The sequence below is a fragment of the Hypanus sabinus genome, chromosome 16 (assembly GCF_030144855.1).
Source record: "Hypanus sabinus isolate sHypSab1 chromosome 16, sHypSab1.hap1, whole genome shotgun sequence".
Classification (NCBI taxonomy): domain Eukaryota; kingdom Metazoa; phylum Chordata; class Chondrichthyes; order Myliobatiformes; family Dasyatidae; genus Hypanus; species Hypanus sabinus.
The window spans coordinates 62605862-62626728 of NC_082721.1; the positions used below are offsets into that span (position 1 = coordinate 62605862).

At 43.4% G+C, this 20867-nt stretch overlaps 1 protein-coding gene and 1 long non-coding RNA gene across 8 annotated transcripts in view; one reads left to right on the forward strand and one right to left on the reverse strand.

Moving 5' to 3' along the window:
- kank2 (KN motif and ankyrin repeat domains 2) overlaps positions 1–20867 on the forward strand; it is a 223291-nt gene that overhangs the window by 63690 nt on the left and 138734 nt on the right. The gene's annotated exons all lie outside the window — the stretch shown is intronic.
- Positions 5484–11634, reverse strand: LOC132406365 (uncharacterized). Its single transcript, XR_009516146.1, has 3 exons — positions 11476–11634; positions 9634–9935; positions 5484–6349 (listed from the first exon to the last, which is right to left on the reverse strand). It is a non-coding gene; the product is annotated as an uncharacterized LOC132406365 (long non-coding RNA).

The following is a 20867-nucleotide window of genomic DNA, read 5'->3' on the forward strand; positions in this document are numbered from 1 at the left end:
ATCCAAGTATATGACATCCACCTGTTCCCCTCTACCCACTGCACTCATTATGTCCTCAAAGAATTCCAGTAAGTTTGTCAAACAGGACCTGTCCTTTCTGAAATTATGCTGTGTCTGTCTAATGGAACCACTCCTTTCTAAATGTTTTGCTACTTCTTCCTTACTGACACCTTCAAGCATTTTCCCGACTACAGACATTAAGCTAACTGGCCTTTAGTTGCCCATCTTTTGCCTACATCCTTTATTAAAAAGTGGTGTGACATTTGCTGTCTTCCAATCCACCAGGACCTCCCCAGAGTCTAGAGAGTTTTGATAAATGATTACCAACGCATCTACTTTAACCTCCGCCATTTCCTTCAGGACCCTGGTTGCATCCCATCAGGTCCAGGGGCCTTATCAATCTTCAGACCCTCTAGTTTGCCCATCACTATCTCTTTAGTGACAGTGATTTTATGGAGGTCCTCACCTCCCATTTCATCCATAACATCCTTCTTTGGCATATTAGATGTGTCCTCCACTGTGAAGGCCGACACAAAATAGTTGTTCAATGCCTCAGCCATTTCCTTATCACCCAATATCAATTTCCCCTTCTCGTCTTCCAAGGGACCTACATTGACTTTAGCCACCCTCTTCCGCTTTATATATTTATAAAAGCTTTTGCTATCTGTTTTTATATTTTGTGCTAATTTACTTTCATACTCTATCTTCACTTTCTTAATTCTTGTTTAGTTGTTCTCTGTTGCTTTTTAAAGTTTTCCCAATCCTCCAGTCTCCCACTACTCTTTGCGACTTTGTACACATGAGCTTTTAATGTGATACTGTCTTTTATTTCCTTAGTTATCCATGGCTGGCTCTCCCCACACTTACTGTCCTTACTTTTGACAGGAATATACTTTTGTAAAAAATCTCTTTGAAAGTATTCCTCTGTTCCTCAACTGTCCTGCCAAATAGCCTATGCTCCCAATCCACATTAGCCAACTCCTCATTCATCCCATTGTAGTTTCCCTTGTTCAAGCATAGTGTAGTTACACATGACAAGTATGGCGATAGGAAACGTTTAGAGGGATATGTGTCAAATGCGGGCAGTTGGCACTAGCTCTGCTAGTTTGGTCAGCAGATTGGGCTAAAAGGCCTCTGAGACCATTAGACAGAGCAGAATTGGGCTAGTTAGCCCATTGAGTCTGCTCTGCCATTCAGTCATAGCTGATTTATTATCCCTCTCAACACCATTCTCCTGCTTTCCTCCTGTAACCTTTGGCATTCTTACTAATCAAGAACCTATCAATCTCTGCTTTAAATAGACCCGGTGACTTGGCCCATACTTTGTATTCCACAGATTCACCACCCTGTGACTAAAGAAGTGCCTCCTCATCTCTGTTCTAAATTGAATTCAGAGGCTGTGCTCTAGTTCTAGACTCCCCCATTGTTAAAAACATCTTCTCCATGTCCACTCTATCTTGGCCTTTCAATATTCAGTAGGCTTTGATGAGTTCCCCCTTCCCCCCACTGGAATTCAGAAGAATGAGATGAAGAGAAACTGTTTTTCACAGTAATAAATCTGTGTAATTTTCAGCCCAGGGAAGCAGCAGATGCTAACGTTAAATATATTTAATAGACTTTTGCACAGCAGGGGAATTCAGAATCACTAGCACAGGTTGTGATATTTGTTATAGCTGCAGTACATTGCAATACATAATTTTTAAACTATAAATTACAATAAGAAATATATATATATAAAGTTAAATTAAGTAAGTTGTGCAAAAAGAGAGCAAAAACATAATGAGGTAATATTCATGGGGAGAAGCTGTTTCTCAAATGTTGAGTGTATGTCTTCAGGCTCCTTGATGGTAGCAATGAGAAGAGGGCATATACTGGATGATGATGGAAGTCACCTTCTTGAGGCATCGTCTTTGAAGGGTGGCCTCACTACTGGGGAGGTGAGTGCCCATGATGGAGCCGGCTGAGTTTGCAACTGTCTGCAGCTTTTTCTGATCCTATGTCGTAGCCCCCTCCATACCAGGTGGTGATGCAACCAGTTAAAATGCTCTTCACAATACATCTGTAGAAATTTGCTGAAGTCTTTGTGGCATACCAAACCTCCTCAAACTCCTAATGAGATATAGCAACTGGCATGCCTTCTTTGTAGCTGCATTAATATGTTGGGCCCAGCATAGATCTTCAGAGATGTTGACACCCAGGAACTTGCAACTGCTCACCCTTTCTGAGCCAGAGCTCTGTATTGACCAAGGCATGGATCCTCCAGGAGTGAAAGAACAACAAACTCAGGAGAAAAATCCAGGCAATGCAGCAAATTTTGTGTGCATTTTGCTTGTTAAATGAAGAAGGAAAAAATGCTTCATGGGGGTGGGTCAGTTGGGGAGGAAAGATCATGAGATTAGACTTGCAGAAATGTGCCCTTTCATAGCAGTGTTCCCCTACAAGTGAGACGTGCTCTGTTCTTGGTTCTTGTTCCAAGAGCTTCTCGTGAAAGCACGGGATTTGGTTTTAAAAATAACATTTTTGGAAAATTTGTTTTTAAGCCACAGTGTTGATGGTGTCTCAGGGGATGTGAAACAGGAAATGGATCCTTGAGTACCAGACCCCTCCTTTCCGCCCTGTTCTCCTGGCTGTTCATCTGATTACACTCATGGGCCTCACTGTACATTCTGTACAGAGGAAAGTGTCAAATGAATTCTATTCAGTCAATAATAACTGGTGCTTCAAAAGCAGGTACAGAACTGGGCACTGGCTTACAAATGTCCTGGTCATTTCCTATAATAAGTTCAAAACCCCCTGCGCTACATCCACTCCCACTAGATGCAATGCCAGTGAGTCAGAGCAGCAACGCGCATTACTGCTATAGTAAATCCCAGAGGAAACACCACAGTCATTCTAAATTGGGAGTGAATTCAGAAATCAGTAACGCTGTTACAGCACCAGTGACCCGGGTTCAATTCCTGCCTGTTTGTAAGGGAATTTTTACATTCTAAATAAATAAACAAGCAAGTAAAGGGACTTGGGAGTCCTAGTTCCGGACTGATTTAAGGTTAATTTGCAGGTTGAATTGATAGAAAGGGAGGCAAATGCAATGCTAGCATTCATTTCTCGAGGACCAGATTACATATATAAAAGAAGGATGTAATGCTGAGGCTTTATAAGGCATTGGTCAGACTGCGCTGGAAAATTTTGAGTAATTTTGCACCTTCTGATAAGAAAATATAAGCTGGCATTGGAGAGGGTCCAGAGGATGTTCATAAGAATGATTTTGGGGATGGAAAGCTAATGTATGAGGGATGCTTCATGTCTCTCGGTCTGTGCTTGATAGAGTTCAGAAGAATTGAGAAGGAATCTTATTGAAACCTACAGAATACTGAAAGGTCTGAATAGACAAGGGGAGGATATTCCTATCAATAGCAGAGTCCAGGATCTGAGGGTACTGTCCCTGAGGACTGTAAGGAAAGAGTTAAATGTAATTCCTCCTTGGTAGATGCTGAAATAAAATGGAAGCCTGTACAACAAAATGATGTTCACTTGAGATTGTTTTGAGAAAGTACAAGAATACCAGTCTACAGCAATGTTTTGGGAAGGTCAAGGAAGTATAAGCCTGCAGCAAATGAAAAATGGTGAAAAGCATATTTGTCTGGGCTGGAGGTTGTAAAAGATAAAGTTGAGCAGCTGGTACCACCAGTCGATGGAAAATAGCTAGTGTAGGGGGTCTTGAAGGCTATAAAACAGGGCACCTTCTTGGTGCAGGGGAGAGAGTTGTGTCTCAGGCCAGGTCATGGCCAGTGGTAGTGCCTAGAATCTTCTGACCCTTCAAGCCACACTGTTCAGCAGTCTAATCCAGCCTAATCGTGGGATAATTTACAAAGACCAATTAACCTACTAACCAGTACGTATTTGTACTTCGGGAGGAAACTGGAGCACCCAGAGGAAACCCATGCAATCACAGGGAGAACACATAAATACCTTACAGGCAACAGCGGGAATTGAACCTGGGTGGCTGGGACTGTAAAGAGTTGTGCTAGCCACTATGCTACCATGCACGATAAGTGTTGTTTTGATTTCTATACAGCTACTACTGTAAACATTTGTTTTTCTTTCCATGTTGCATTTGTGCTAGTTCAAATAAAGTGTTTTCTTGTGGTTTAACACGTGCACAGTGCCTCCCTTTCTTGGCAAATGCATACGTGAATAATCCCTGAACTGAATCAGAAAAGAACACAGATAAAATTTAAAATAATTTTCGTAGCAAGGACTGAGATGAGGAGGAATTTCTTCAGTCAGGTGGGTGTTAAGTCTGTGGAATTCATTGCCACTGACAGCTGTGCAGGCCCAGTCACTGGATATACTTAAAGCAGAGGTTGATAGATTTTTGATCAGAAAGAGCATCAAGGATTGTGGGGTGAAGGCAAAGTAAGAGGATTAAGTGAGATAATATATCAGTCCTGATGGAATGACGGAGCAGACTTGATTGGCCAAATGGCCTAATTCTGCTCTTATGTCTTATGGACTGAGATATGGAGGAACTTCTTCAGCCAGAAGGGTGGGCAATCTCTGAAACTCATTGCCCCTGACCACTGTGAGGGCCAAGTCAAGGGTTACTGTATATGTAAAGTAGAAATTGAAAGGTTCTTGATTGGTACGAGTTATAAAGAGAAGAGAATCAGGAAAATAAATCAGTTGTGGTTGAATGGCAGAGCAGACTCAGTGGACCAAATGGCCTAATTCTGCTCCTATATCTTATGGTCCTATAGTCTATTTCTCCCTCATTACTAAAGCTCAGGCCACTGGAATTCATGGAACCAGAAGTTACAGTATGTCAGTCTGTTTCTGTTGTAAATTCCTTCCTCAGCAACACACAGAACATTGGAAGAAATCAGCAGGTCAGGCAGCATCTGCGGAGAGAAATAAACAGTCAATGTTTCAGGCTAAGACACTCCATCCTTCCTTGTTCAGTTCCGTTTGCAATCCACAAGATCCTTCCTGTCATACAAAGAAAGAACAGGGACTTCCACAATGCTTTCCCAACCTCCGGGCATCCAGAATACTTCACTGCAAAAGTAATCCATTAGAACTGGTTTAATATCATTACCACCAAGACTGACTGGACAAAATCACAAGCAGTACTGTGATAACAGCTTTCCAAAAATCTTATTCATGCAAATCCTCTGCTCTGTGAAGAGTCTTGGAACAAGCCCCAGGACTGTGGGTGTCTCTTGGCCACTTTAGCATTCAAGGTCTCCGCAGAAGCTTTCTAACCTCCCTGTCCAGCTTAGTGGTCCTCCTCCCCCCATCTGCAGTACTATTCAAACCAAATGGTAGAAGTCCTCAGGGTAAGAGAAGATTTGACAGAGAGATAAATCTTGACTGGCGTAACTAGAGTGAATCGAGGGACTGCTTTCCCATCAGCCAATGGTTTAAAGATCAGGATGGAGATATAAGTTCAAAGTAAATTTATTATCAAAGCACATATATGTCACCATATACAATCCTGAGATTCATTTTCAATAAGTCCATAATACAATAATAACAATAATAGAATCAATGAAGGACTGCACCAACCTGGATGTTCAACCAGTGTGTAAAAGACAACAAACTGTGCAAATACAAAAGGAATGAAACAATAATAATAAAGAAATATCGAGAACATGGCATGAAGTGTCCTTGAAAGTGAGTCCATAGGTTGTGGGAACAGTTCAGTGATGGGGTGAGTGAAATTGTCCCCTTTGGTTCAAGAGCTGGATGGTTGAGGGATAATAACTGTTCCTGAACTTAGCGGTCAGTTGTCCACAGGAAGCGTGAGCAGAGGCTGAGATGAAATGAATGGTGAACAATGACCATATTTCAAGAATACTTTGTATCTTGAACCTCTAACTTTATTTTATATAATAGTTTATTTTTATAATTGTTGAATGTTTTTAGTTGCATGTCACACCAACACACCACAGTAAATTCCTAATACATATGCATATGTGCATATGGTGAATAAAGCTGATCTTTGATGAGGTACATAGTGCTTTAGGAAGAGAGGAAAGGTGCTGTACTAATACAAAACTTATTTCTAAATTTAAGAATGATGGAAAAAGTCCATCAGAGGTTTTTCGATGAGTCCCGTATATGTTCTGCCAGAAGAGGTTGTGGTGGCGGAGGAGTACAAATACTTGGGTGTTCACCTCGACAATAGACTTGACTGGAAACCCAACATCAAGAAGGGGATGAGCAGACTCTATTTTCTAAGGAAGCTGAGATCCCAATGTGTGCAGCAGGATGTTGGAGATCTTTTACCAGTCTGTTGTAGCGAGTGCAGTCTTCCTTGCGGCTTTATTTCGGGGGAGCAGCCTCGGTGCTGGTGATGAAAAAAGAATAAATAAACTCATCAAAAAAGCTGGATCCGTCCTTGGCTACAACCCGGACTCTTTTGAGTTAGTGGTGGAGAGGAGGTCACTAAACAAACCGTTATCCGTTACGGACAATCCGGCACATCCTCTCCATGACCCACTAAATAAACAGCGAAGCACCCCTTTCAAACAGACTCATTCAGCTCCACTGTCACGAGGATCATTACAGAAATCTTTCCTACCAAATGCAATAAGCATATACAACAGGCATCTCTGTGTGACAGGAGAACACACATCATAGTACAATAGACACTGTTTTATTATTTGGTACATTATTATTGAGTATTATTATTTTGTGCATTATTATTAGTTAAGTCTGCTCACTGCTAAGTGTGTTTTTAAATGTTGCTGCTGAAACAAAGGAATTTCCCACCTGGGATCAATAAAGTATTATTATTATTAGAGAGGGTATTGGATGGGCATTAAGAGAGAATTATTTCCAGGACTAATAGTAGTACTGATATCACTCGAGTTGAGTATGATGTTCTCCTAAGGGGTTGTCTATTGGTGGGTCTTCAGGTGGCTGTAGAGGCTGATTCAGGATCACGATCCTGCCCCATTCACCACTTGGTGATCACCATGAGACTTAATCCGGGTTGTTAGGATGGATTCCCTTAATGGAGAACACCAAAGTGTATGACTTTGTTTAACATGAGCAGCCACCACAGGTCCTTGACAGACTGGGGTCAGAGTCTAGTGGAATGGAATCCAAGATGACTGGGACCCTTCACTGCTGAAGCTTTCCTCCAGCTTCACTGCCATTGAGATGTGTCATCATCTTCTGCAAGCTCCACCGTTTAGGTCTTGGTTGGATCGGTTTTTTTTTGGGAACCTCCCCTTTGACCCTTTCCATCATGGGTGACCCTACCTGAAGCTAAGTGCCAAGTGGCTAGACTTCAAGTCTCTCGGATCTTGGAACTCTCAAGCCTCTCCATCGTGAGAATGATTCCAGAGCTAATGAGGTGTGCAACTGATGGGATCACTCTACTAGCATCATTTGATAAGCAGCTTTGTGGGTCTGTGCTTCACGACTCCAGTGACTCGGGTTCAGATCTGACCCAGGTTGAATCCTGACCCTGGCTGCTGTCCGTGTGGAGTTTCCTTGTTATCCTTGTGACCATGAAAGCCCCCACATCTGAAACATGCTTGGACTGGTAGAATGATTGGCCACTGTAAATTACCCCTTGTGTATAGGTGAGGGGCAGAATCTAGAGGGAGTTAATAGAGGGAGAATAAAATGGGGTCAGTGTAGTTGGTTGCTTAACGGTGCAGATTGAAGTTCAAATGTATTAACATTCATCCATTCATATGTATACAGCTAAACGAAGTATTGTTCCTCTAGAGCCAAAGTACAAAATACAGAACATGTAGTTACGGTCCAGCACTTATAGTCACAAAATAAAATTAGCACATCCCTGAGTGACATGCGTAAAGATTGACTGGTTGTCATAAAAGCTAGGTGCATCTTTATGTGAGATAGTATAATGTTGCTGGTACTATTATAATAAACAGGCAGTTGTTTAAATGTGCAAAACAGCAGTAATAAAAGATGACAAGTGACCAGTGAAGGATGAGAGTGTCTGTGAGTTGGGGAGTGAGGTGGATGGGGGTGGTAGGACATTCAGGCAGGGTGTCTATTTGTACCTACGTTATTAGATTGGAGACATATTTTATTCTGCAAGATGCCCACAAATACACAATAGGCATCTAAGTATTGAGCCTTCTTTCATGCTTGATGCATGCAACCCATGTTTTACTGCTTTACAGCAACATATCAAGAATGTAGATTTTAAAGGTGGGCTCAATGGGCTGACCCTTTTTAAATTGCATCTACTATAGAGTGACAGATTTACATAGATAAATTCCTCTATGATTTTGCTCTGCCAAGCATTGTGGGAATGCCGTGTTGGCACCAAGTGTGTGGCAACACTTGCGGCTGTCCCCAGCACATCCCTGGGTTGTGTGGGTTGATTACACAAATGGAGCATTTCACTCTATGATTCAAAGTACGTGTGACACATCTGAATCTGAATCTCAAGAAGGCTGTAAGAATTTATATCACTGAAGTTTTTTAGGAAACATGGAGCAGTAGAACGAAATTACTGATTTAGCATTGTTTTAGAATTTGAACTGTAATATTGCATAGAACACTACAAAACAGAAACAGGCCCTTCAGCCCCTCCAGTCTGGGCTAGACTGTGATCTGCCTTGTCCCATTGATCTGCAGTTGGACCTTAGCCCTGTATTCCCTTCCCATCCATGTATCTATCCAAATTTTTCATAAATGTTAAGATTGAAACTGCATTCACCTCTTTATTTTCATTTCCAAGGCTTCAAGAAAGTGTAGGCATTGTAAGAGGATCATTTATGTAGGCCGAATGGTCTACTTCTGCACCTATTGTCTATTTATGACACTAATGGGATTACTTGCTGGACTAAATCTCAATGATGGTCATTACAGATTTACTTGGAGATACCCTCAGTGAGGGAATGCACCCTCTATTCTCATGTTCCAGAGCTGGGTGAGTCTCTGAGGTTATACACTGCATTTCTCAGGGTCTGAATTTAGAAGTGTTTCTCTGGGGGACTGCGCTTCCAAGAGTTGGAGTTAGCATTTTTTAAAGGTTCACAAGGAAAGAATAACAGACTCCCCCCCCCCCCCCACCAAGAATCTGGAATTTAAAGTGTACATTCCTAGCGTGTTGCCGTAGAGCAGTAAAACATGGACTGTGAGTTTCTGCGAAGGAAGAACGCTCAACATTTTGATGCTTATGATGCATTTTTGGCATCTTGCAGAAGGAAAAATGTCTCCAATCCAACAACGTTCCCTGAGGCAAAGATGCCCAACATTGCAGCAGTCTTCAAGTAGAGAAGACATTGAAAAGATTCAAATTCATTTATTCATCACATGTATATCAAAGCATACAGTGAAGTACATCATCGGCTTTAACAAATAACACAATCTAAGGATGTGGTGGGGACAGCCCAGCCCGCAAGTGTCACTGCACATTCCTGTGTAAACATAGCATGGCCACAATGTCCAGCTGAACAACACAAGAAACAGCAACACAACTACAGCAATAAAACAACAGCAGCAAAACAAGCTTTTCTTCCTTCCACCCATTTGGGCTCATGGGGGCTTCTGATCCCAGGACTGTCCAACTTGGGGTTTATCCCTGGTGTGAACTTGTAGATATACAGACATCAGACCTTCAACTTCCAGACAGGTTACCTTCAGGATTCGTCATCTTTCGCGGACTTCGATCTTCGACCTTTGGGCTTCAACCACCCGGAACTCCAATCCTGACACTTGCCGACCAAGGGACTCATCAACGCCAATGGCTGAACCGAGCATCAACCCACCCTGATGTTGACGGAGGTCACGTGCACAGAAGCAGCAGTCATCTGCGCTTGTCCATCTCAGTCACTGACCACAGGGATCACTGGTCTTTGCCTCAGAGCCTGCTGACTCAACATCCGTCCATTGGGATCTCTGGCCTTCTGGGGAAAGATGGCCACGTTCACAAGGATGTACTGTGTGGAAATCAGAAGGCAAAGTTGAGTGTCCAAAGCTCTGGATTCTGATCCTGAGACTAGGCATCAGATCTTGTTAGTAAATTCCTCAAGGAACAAGCAAGTGGAAATGAACACGGAAGGACATCTTTAGGAAACAGTGAGTGGTTTGAGCTTAACCCCATTATTCAGTGACCTGAACACAGCAAAGTGCCCTGTGCCTTCTTCTAATTTTAAACTCTGTTACAAGTGATATCCCCACTTATGTTTAGAATGCTGTACACTCTCATCTGGTTAAAGATGAAGTGACTCAAGCTCTCCGAAGCAGTGAGTCAGAGTTCGAAGACGTGCAGACATAATCTGAGATTGTCTGGGACGATCTATCAACCAGGGAAGGAAAAAGCTTTTACAGAAACGACGAGGTAATTATCAGTACAGCTTTTTTTATTTGATTGATTAATTGAATTCAACCCCGTGCAGCATTCACTCCCCCTCTGGTGTTTCAGCGGTTCAGGAAACGGAGTTTATATAAGCACTGAGGCTCACAGGGCTGCTATGGATGGGACAGTGATGTGAAAACCTGTGGGGGCTCTAACAACACTGTGGCTTGGTGTTTTTCTGAGGTTCTATGCTTCTGATGCTTTCATTTTTGAGGATGTGGTCAAGCCTGTATTTCTTGACAGCTCCATTTTAAAGGAATTTTGTTTCTTTGGATTCCTGAGGGTTGGTTTATTTTGCTTTGATATGAGATGGTATTTGTAACTGTATATGTATGAGACTGTACTTGTGACTGTAAATATTTAAGACTGGGTATCAGATTTTATTTGTCACTATATGTATGAGATTGTATTTGTGACTGTATATGTGTGAGAATGTATTTGTCACTGTATACATACCAGATTGTGTATGAGATGGTATTTATGAACGTTTATGTGTGGGACTATGTATGAGACTGTGTGAGACTGTGAATGAGACGGTATTTGTGACTGTATGTGTGGGACTATATATGAAACTGTATTTGTAAATGTACGAGACTGTGTATGAAATTGTATTTGGGACTATATGTGTGAGTCTATTTGTATGTGTGGGACAATGTGTGAGACTGTATTTGTAAATGAGTGGGACTGTGTGTGAGACTATTTGTGTATGTGTGGGACTGTCTGTCAGACTATTTGTGTATGTGTGAGACTGTATTTGTATTTGAGTGAGACGGTGTGTGACACTGTATTTGTGTATGTGTGGGACTGTGTGTGAGACTTTTCCACAGCTCTGCACTTGTGCATTTTTTTACTGCTGATTGTCTGTGTATCTGAGGATTTTCATCTGCAAGGGTTTCTATTCCCGAGGGTGTGAACGTGCCACACAGTTTGTCTGGGGTCAGTGTGTCTCCCAGCTTCCTTGTTTCGAGACCAATATGTGGCTTCTGAAGGCTCTGCTTACTTTGTTTGTGCCAATTTTAGCATTGCCTTGTTTTTGGAAGCACCCTCCAGCCACACTTTGTTGTACGTTACTCAGAGGTCAGGGCCTCTGGAAGCCAGAGGTTTTATGTTGGAGTACTCACCATAGAGTGTAACATGGCAGTGTCGAGAATGGCTAGTGTGGAGGAGACCAGGAAGCAGAGAGGACAGGACTTCAGAACCTTGAAATTCATTTTCTTGCAGGAACCCACAGCAAAATAAAAATAGACAAAAGAATCCATGAAAAATCATGCATAACAAAGGCAGAGACCCTAAAAGTGAGTCTATAAGGTGTGTAGTCAGTTAATTAAAGAGGCTAGCGAAGTCATCCACACAGGTCCAGGCTACCTGATGGTTGTAGGTGTTCCTGAACCTCGTGGTGTGGGTCTCAAGTCGCTTGCACCCTCCTCCTCCCACCTCACCCCCAGCGAAATTAGAGACAGCGTCAGTGCTGTCCTTAAAAGCTCCTGTTGGGGTCTCTTCTCTGTTCTGTTTTGGGTTTTGCGACTTTCTCCCAATTACAGTAGGCAGCGAGAGGCCTCCCTGAGGGAGATATTTCCTCACATCCTCCTGCCTGCACAAATTGCTGCTTGGTCATGAGTCATTTTGATTCACTGGATTAAATGAGAAACATGTGCAGGGTTTAACGCTGGAAAGACTGACTGATTTTTCCACAGCATTTCTTGTTTGTTTGCTTCGGCAACTGCTCAGCTCTTTTCTCAGTCTGGCTGTTGAATTTAATCCTGAATTTACAAAGATGGAATTACATGGAGTGTACACTACAGACATTAGCCATTTGGCCCAAATATAGCTGTTGTTTACACTACACATATGCCATGCCAGTGACGTCACCTCTGCTTTATAGCAGACCTCTCTGTTTCTCAGGTTCTCTCATGGGCTTGTCTGAAGCCCCTCTGACCAGGAACCACAGGGACAACCACTTATCTCAACTAACCTATGGAAAGGAGGTAAACACCATGGAAGGCCATAAAACCATAAGACATAGGAACAGAATTAGGTCATTTGGTCCATTGAATCTGCACCATTCCATTATTAATCCTCTCAACCCCATTCTTCTGCCTTCTCCCTGTGATCTTTGACACCTGTACTAATCAAGAACTTATCAACCTCCTGGTCATTGTGGATAATGTAGTAGGTTTTCAAAGTTTGCAGAGAGATTTAGGCCAATTAGAAGAGTGGGCTGAAAGATGGCAGGTGGAGTTTAATGCTGCTAAGTGTGAGGTGCCTCATTTTGGTAGGACTAATCAAAATAGGATATACTCGGTAAATGGTAGGGCATTGAAGAATGCAGTAGAACAGAGTGATCTAGGAATAATGGTGCATAGTTCCCTGAAGAGAGAGTACAGAGAAGATTTAATAAAATGTTACCTGGGTTTCAGCACCTAAGTTACAGAGAAAGGTTGAACAAGTTAGGTCTTTATTCTTTGGAGGGTAGAAGGTTGAGAGGGGACTTGATAGAGGTATTTAAAATTATGAGGGGGATAGATAGAGTTGACTTGGATAGGCTTTTTCCATTGAGAGTAGGGGAGATTCAAACAAGAGGACATGAGTTGAGAGTTAGGGGGCAAAAGTTTAGGGGTAACACGAGGGGGAACTTCTTTACTCAGAGTGGTAACTGTGTGGAACGAGTTTCTAGTAGAAATGGTAGAGGCAGGTTCGGTATTGTCATTTAAAGTAAAATTGGATAGGTATATGGACAGGAAAGGAATGGAGGGTTATGGGCTGAGTGCAGGTCGGTGGGACTAGTTGAGAGTAAGCGTTCGGCATGGGCCGAGATGGCCTGTTTCCATGCTGTAGTTGTTATATGGTTATATGATCACCTCTTCAGAGTGGGCATACATCAAAGAGACTTAGCTTAACCCTATTCTTTGAAAGAAGAGGACATCTGAGATGTTCCAGAATGGAAAGTGTCATCCTGAGAACAGGTTCAGTGGATATGGGGGATCTAAGAGAAGTGAATAGCATCTTTACAAGTGACAGGGTAGAAAGAGGTGTAGTCAAGATAACGGTAAGATTCAGTGCGTTGTTGTAAAAGGTATCAGTGAATACTCTGTCTCCAAAGATGGAGACAGAGAGAACAAAAACAGGGAGAGAACTTTCAGAGGTAGTAAGTTCAAAGGCACGGAGGCAGCTGGAGGCAAAGTTGATGAAATTGACCTCAGAACGAGTGCAGGAAGTAGAATCAAATCAGTTGCCGATGTAGCAGTGGAAGAGTTAGAGTCTCTGTCCTGATCACTGTCCATTCCCTAACGCATCTTCTTTGTGCCTCTATTCATCTGCTAAGGAACCTTCATTCAGTTTTCACTGCAGTGTGCCAGTTGTGCAAGACACTAATGAGGTTACTTATTGTATTCAGTGTTGATCACATTGAAATGGCTGCAGTTATAATTATACAGCTGTACAGCACAGAATCAGGCCCTTTGGCCCATCATGCCTGTGCCAACCATCACACCCGTCTATACTAATCCCACTCCCCTGCATAAACTCCATGTGCCTCTATGCCCTGATCATTCAAATGTTTGTCCAAGTTACTCACTTTCCTGGACTCTTCACTGCATGTTCTCAATGTTTTTTATTTATTTATTGTTATTATTTTTCTTTGTTTCTTTTTGCATTTTCAGTTTGTTGTCTTTTGCATGTTGGTTGTTTGGCCGGCTTGTGTGCAGTTTTCCATTGATTGCAGTGTGTTTTTTTGTATTTAATATGAATGCCCAAAAGAAAATGAATCAGGGTGACATATATTGTAAGTACTCTGATAATAGATTTATTTTGACCTTTGAATGTTCGTCCTGCCTCCTCCACCTCCTCTAGCAGCTCATTTCTCTGATGCATGTTAAACTTCCTCCCTCTAACCTCCGCTACCCTGGGAAACAGACCTGTCCTCTCATTGTTTTATATAGGAAAGGTGTTGTTAAACTGCAAAAGAGAGCAGAAAAGATTCACGGGCTGAAGAAAGGGGAAAAAAAAGAACAAGGCAGGCAGTCAAGGGGTTAATGAGACCAGAGTGAAACAAAGTCAGCAGTGTGCAGTCTTTGCCTAGAGAATTAAAGCCAAACCTGTAAACATTGTCACATGATGCAGAATGTCAGACTCATTTGCAGTAACTGAGTGTGACCCAGTGTGGGGGGAGGACGGCTATGCATCACAGTGTCTCTCACCCAGGGCTACGAGAGACTGTCTGGGGAGCTGCTGACAATATTACTTAGTCTGAAGCTTGCAGGGGTGGAGGTGAGAATGGGTTCGGTTATGTGTCCTGCTCTTTGTACATTTTTCTGTGAGCGTGTCTGCATGTATGCTTATCTGTGTGTGCGTGTCTGCATGTATGTTTGTGTGTGTGTATGTGTGTCAATCCTAATTTGGCTGTGCTGGGCTCTAGTTCATGTAGGAACACCATCTAGATGTGGTGATGCTTGTTCTGTGTTCCTACACAAGTGGAAATTTTTCCATCATCTCCCCTACCAGTACTAAATGTCATTTTTGGTCACCTCCCAGCCTCTGGAAAGATCCCAGTCACATCCATCCATTCCTGTAGGTGTAACCCTTTACGTACTGGATAGAAACTTCCACCCACGTACACTAATCCTGTACTAATCCCTCCGTAGATGCTGCTTGACCTGCCGAGTTCCTCCAGCATTTTGTGTGTGTGTGTGTGTGTGTGTGTGTGTGTGTGTGTGTGTGTGTGTGTTGCAGATGGAGTTCAGCCTGGAAAAGTGTGAAGTGATTCCCTTTCAAAGGTCGAATTTGAAGGCAGAGCAGAAAGTTAATGGCAGGATTCTCAGCAGTATGGAGGAACAGAGGGAACTTGGGGTTCATTTGCATAGATCCCTAAAAGTTCTCGTGCAAGTTTGGTTAAGAAGGCATATGTTGTGTTGGCCTTCATTAGTCAGTGGACTGAGTTCAGGAGCCGAGAAGTATACTTGTGGCTCTCTGAAGCTCTGGTTAGACAGTACTTGGAGTGTCGTGTTCAGCTCTGGTCACCCTGTGCTCCCTGGTCCTAGGTTCACCCCACTATTGGAAACATCCTCTCCACATCCACTCTATATTCAATATTCAATAGATTTCAATGAGAATCACCCTCACACCCACCATGATTCTTCAAAACATCCCTCATATTTAATCCTTTAATTCCCAGGATCATACTTGTGAGCCTCCTCTGGAGTCTCTCCAATGCTAGCACATCCTTAGATAAAAACTCCTCACAATACTCCAGAAGTGTCATGTTAGACATTTCAACCCTGAGAGTAAAATAGTGGTTGCCTATTCTACTGATGCCTCTCATAACCTTATAAACCTCTGTTAGGCCTCCCATTGGTCTCTGCAGCTCCAGGTAAAAAAAAACCCAGCTTTGTCCAACTCCTGCTTGTTTGGTAGTTATTGAGCTGATCGGGAAGAGCTGTCTCTGCAGAGTTCTTGAGATGTGCAGTCCTTACATTCTTGCAGCTGTGTTTCTCTTGCTGCCATTGTTTTCAGGCCTGGGTAATGGCAACAGAGAAGATGAAGGGGTGGTTTCTCTAACAGTCATTAGCACGTGAAATGGTGCAGTTGAGGAAGTTGTTACAGTTTCTGACTCATCATAATAACACAATCCAATGAGTATTTGTGTAGAGCTTGAATGTCTCTGTGAAACTCTGGGCTTGTCTCTCTGGTGAAACAAGGTGTTGATTATGAGGAAATTATTTCCCAAACATCTTGTGAGAAAGTTGGAATTAGTTTCCTTAATCCTCTAACCTAAAGGACAAATTCTGTCCCACTGTTAAAACTCTTGGACCCTTGGCCTCACAATCCATCTCCTTATGACCTTGCACCTTATGGTCTACCTGCTGTACACTTTGTCGGAAGCCTTTTGCACTTTATTCTGCTTTCTGTTATTGCTTTACCTTGTCTTGTCTCAATGCACTGTGTAGTGATTTGATCTGTATGAACAGTAGGCAAGGCAAGCTTTTCACTCTGTCTGGGTACATGTGCCAATAATAAACCAATATATCCAACACCACTCAATGGCCACTTTAATAGACACCTCCTGTAGCTAATAAAGTGGCCTGTGAGTGCACGTTTGTGTCCTTCTGCTGTTGTGTGGGACTTCAGGCTTCTGTTCCTCTTGTCCTTCTCAGTCTAGGAATTCTGCTGAGACAAGTATAATCAGAAAATCAATGGAAAGCTGAATCCCCAGGGCCAGGGAGTATTCTGAATGTTCTGTTGCTTAGTCAGTAGTAAAGCCGTTCTCCTCTGATCTGAAGACAATTGTTACATTCCCCTGTGACGCCATTTCCTCCCCACTCCGCTGTTTCCATTCAACAAGCTGTGTGAATGCTTTTCTGAAACTGTTCACAGAAACTCCACAAAATGATGCAATTAGAGTCCAGAGGAAGGGTCAGCCCGGAGCATCGACTGTCCAATTAGAGTCCAGAGGAAGGGTCAGCCCGAAGCATCGACTGTCCAATTAGAGTCCAGAGGAAGGGTCAGCCCGAAGCATCGACTGTCCAATTAGAGTCCAGAGGAAGGGTCAGCCCGAAGCATCGACTGTCCAATTAGAGTCCAGAGGAAGGGTCAGCCCGAAGCATCGACTGTCCAATTAGAGTCCAGGGGAAGGGTCAGCCCGAAGCATCGACTGTCCAATTAGAGTCCAGAGGAAGGGTCAGCCCGAAGCATCGACTGTCCAATTAGAGTCCAGAGGAAGGGTCAGCCCGAAGCATCGACTGTCCAATTAGAGTCCAGAGGAAGGGTCAGCCCGAAGCATCGACTGTCCAATTAGAGTCCAGAGGAAGGGTCAGCCCGAAGCATCGACTGTCCAATTAGAGTCCAGAGGAAGGGTCAGCCCGAAGCATCGACTGTCCATTTCCCTCCACAGATGCTGCCCAACCTGCTGAGTTCCTCTGGCATCCTGTTTGCTCCAAGGAGACTCTTCCTGCGATCTCAGTAAAGCAGCCAACATAATTGAAGACCTCACCTATTCTGGGCATTTCCCATTCTCCCTCCTGCCATCGGGCAGAAGGTATAAAAGCTTGAAAGCATGTCACAGCAGGCTCAAGGACAGCTTCCGCCCTACAGTTATAGACTATTCAATGGTCCTCTGGCACAATATGATGGATTTTTGACCTCACAATTGATTTTGTATCTTATTGTCTACCTGCTTTGCATTTTCCCTGTAACTATAGCACTTTATTCTGCACTCTGTTATATTTCTTCCCTTGTACTACACTGGGCAATCTTTCTTCTTTTCCCAAGTTGTAGCCTGCTGTTGTAGGACACCGCAGCATCGCAGTTAGCACATGGCTTTACAGAGATCTTCGATCAGGGTTCAATAACTGCCACTGACCATAAGGAGTTTGTACTTCTCCCCATGAGCAGTGCGTGCTCTTGCTTCTGTTTCTCCCACACTCCAAAGGTGTCCAGGTCAGGTCAGGGTTTGTTGCCAGAAGCACGTCGCCACTGACACCAAATATGCATTTCCCTGCATGTTTCAATGTGCACGTGACAAATAAATCTTTTAATCTCTTACTGGACGGTTCCGAAATCTGATGGCTCTTCACCTGTGCAGATGCTTCCTGACCTGTTCAGTCCCTGCAGATCCTTTGTGTGTTTTACAGCAGTATGTGAACCCAATGGCCTGTTTCAGCACCACTTCCCCAGCAGCGTACGGTGATGGCCTGACAATTTATCAGAAAGTTCCAACCAGATCAGAAAAGGAATGAGGCTGGGAGCTCTGCTGTGATGTAACCCCCACCACCTCTGTGTCTGGGGCTGAGCACTCACCTGATCTGCAGTCCAGTTATGATCATCCTTGTTACGATCTTGCACTTTATCATTTACCCGCACTGCACTTTCTCTGTAGCTCTGACGCCCTATTCTGCATTGTTAATGCTCTACCTTGTTCTACCTCAATACACTGTGTAGTGATTTGATCTGTATGAACAATATGCAAGGCAGGCTTTTCACTGCACTGTAATAAATTGTCAGATATACCAACATGAGCTTGGTGGCTAGCGTAACACTTTACAGAGCCAGCTGGGGTACTGGTGGACAGTACATTCTCCTGGAGACCCCAGCTGTCCCTGCCCAGACCTCTATGGGTAGGCCTACTCATCATGGCTTCTGCAGGCTGGTTGACAGTGTCAGAGATCAATCTATTCTGGCGTCAAACACTGGCACACCGTGCATTGGTATTGGTTTAAAGAAAAGATGAGCTTTACTTGTCACATGCACATCGAAGCATACACTGAACTGCCATCGTTTGCATTAAGGACTGACACAGTCAGAGAATTGTGCTGGAGGCAGCCCACAAGCGACACTATGCTTCTGACGCCAACATACCATGCCCACAATTTACTTACCCTAACCTATACGTCTTTACAATGTGGAAGGAAATTGAGGCACCAAGGGGAGGAAAGTACAAACTCCTTACTTACAGCAGTGGGGATTGAACCCAGATCTTACAGCTGGCATTGTTCAAAGGTTTAAAGGTCCAATTTAATGTCAGAGAAATGTATACAATATACATCCTGAAATGCTTTTTCTTCGCAAACATCCACAAAAACAGAGGAGTCCCCCAAAGAATGAATGACAGTTAAATGTTAGAACTCCAAAGTCCCTCCCCAGTCCCCCTCCTTCCCGCGCGTAAGCAGCAGCAAGCAAAAATCCCCCCTCCCCCCACTGGCACAAAAAAACATTGGCATCCGCCACTGAGCACTCAAGTGTGAGCAAAGCAATAGCAAAGCCACAGGTTGTCTGTGTCCCTAATAAGGGAGAAAGAGGTGTCTCACCATTTTCCCAGCGAGCGGAGAGACATAACAAACAACTCACTGGTTTATGATGTTAAAAGTCTGCCACGTCACTTTTTACGAGCTCTGTGCCCAAAAATCTTGGCACACAACTGCAGATATTCCGACTCCCCCAACGACATACGAGTCTCCTGTCATGACACCGACCCTCGATCCGCCCGTCTCCAAAGCCCTGAGATCCCAGTCTTCCGAATCCGAGCCGGGCTCTTTGGCGTGCCGGACAACAATGGTCAGTTGTAAAACCCCGAGAGTGAGTCCCATTCCTGCAAAGAACTGTAGTCAACATGTAACTCCAGGTCAGGGTTTTCAAAAGAACCCTGAATGGGAAAAATAAAGATATTAAAGATGGAAGTAGAGCTGTTTCTGAAGATGCGAGCAAAGGAGTCACTTTTAGGCGCCACTAACCCTCCTAAGCTATTGTGATAGTGTTATTTTAACTGTTACATTCCTCTGCCACCCAGAAAATTTGAAGCATGACAGCACAGACTTTCGGGAGTGTGGAGGGTGGTGTGATGGGTTTTTGACTAAGCTTGTGAGAGGAATGAGAAAATTGCAAACAGCAGGTTATCACACTCACACTGACAGCGTTTAATGAAAGAGATGATAGAGCTCAGGGCTGAGAGTAATTTGAGGAGGCATCTGTCACAATGCGTAGAATGAGACACAGCTTCACAACACGCACCTCCCTACCATTGAGCAGATTTACAGGAAAGCAGCATCCATCATCAAGGCCCCTCACCATTACCATCGGGCAGGGGGTGCAGGAGCCTTAGGCTTCACAGTGCCAGGTTCAGGAACAGTAAATACCCTTCAAACATCAGGCTCCTGAACTAGTGTGGATAACTTCACTCACCTCAACTCAACTGATTCTAAAACCAGTGGACTCACCTTCAAGGGCGCGACAACTCGTGTTCTCAGCATTATTTATTTATTTGCACAATTTGTCTTATTTTGCATGTTGGAAGCTTGCCAGTCTGTTTATGTATAGTTTTCATAAATTCTATTGTATTTCTTTACTTTCATGTGAATACCTGCAAGAAAATCAATCTCAGGGTAGCATATAGTGGCATGTACATACTTTGATAATAAATTTACTTTGAATTTGATCCTTCTTGCACTGCATGAGAAGTGCTGCATGTCCTGAAATCTCCTCTCACAACTGAGAAAATGGAGCTAATTATAATTGGCAGTGAGGGCAAAAAACCCATGATATTGATCTTGTGGGATTAACAAACAGATTTACTCGGGTTTACAATTGTCAATTCTTGCACACATATTAAACTCCATACTCCATATTAAACCTGTGCCAAACTTGCCCTGGGAGTTTTTATTGAGAAAAGTTGTGGGAACTTCACTTAGTAGCTAACCCAAGACCTGTCTCCAGCACACCCTTAACACAAATGACACATTTCATTGTACTTTTCGATGTACACGTGACAGATAAATCTAAATCTGAACCTGAGTGAGTGACAAATCATAGTAGAGGGAGATTTATTCCGGGCAACACACACTGGAGAAACTCAGCAGGTCAGGCAGCATCTATGGAGAAGAAGAAACAGTTGACGTTTCAAACCAAGATCCATCATCAGGAAAAGAAAAGAAGTGGGAAGAAGCCAGAATGAGAAAGTGGGTGGGGGGGGGGGAGTACAAACCGGAAGGGGATAGGTGAAGCCAAGTGTGGGGGAGGTGGGATGGAG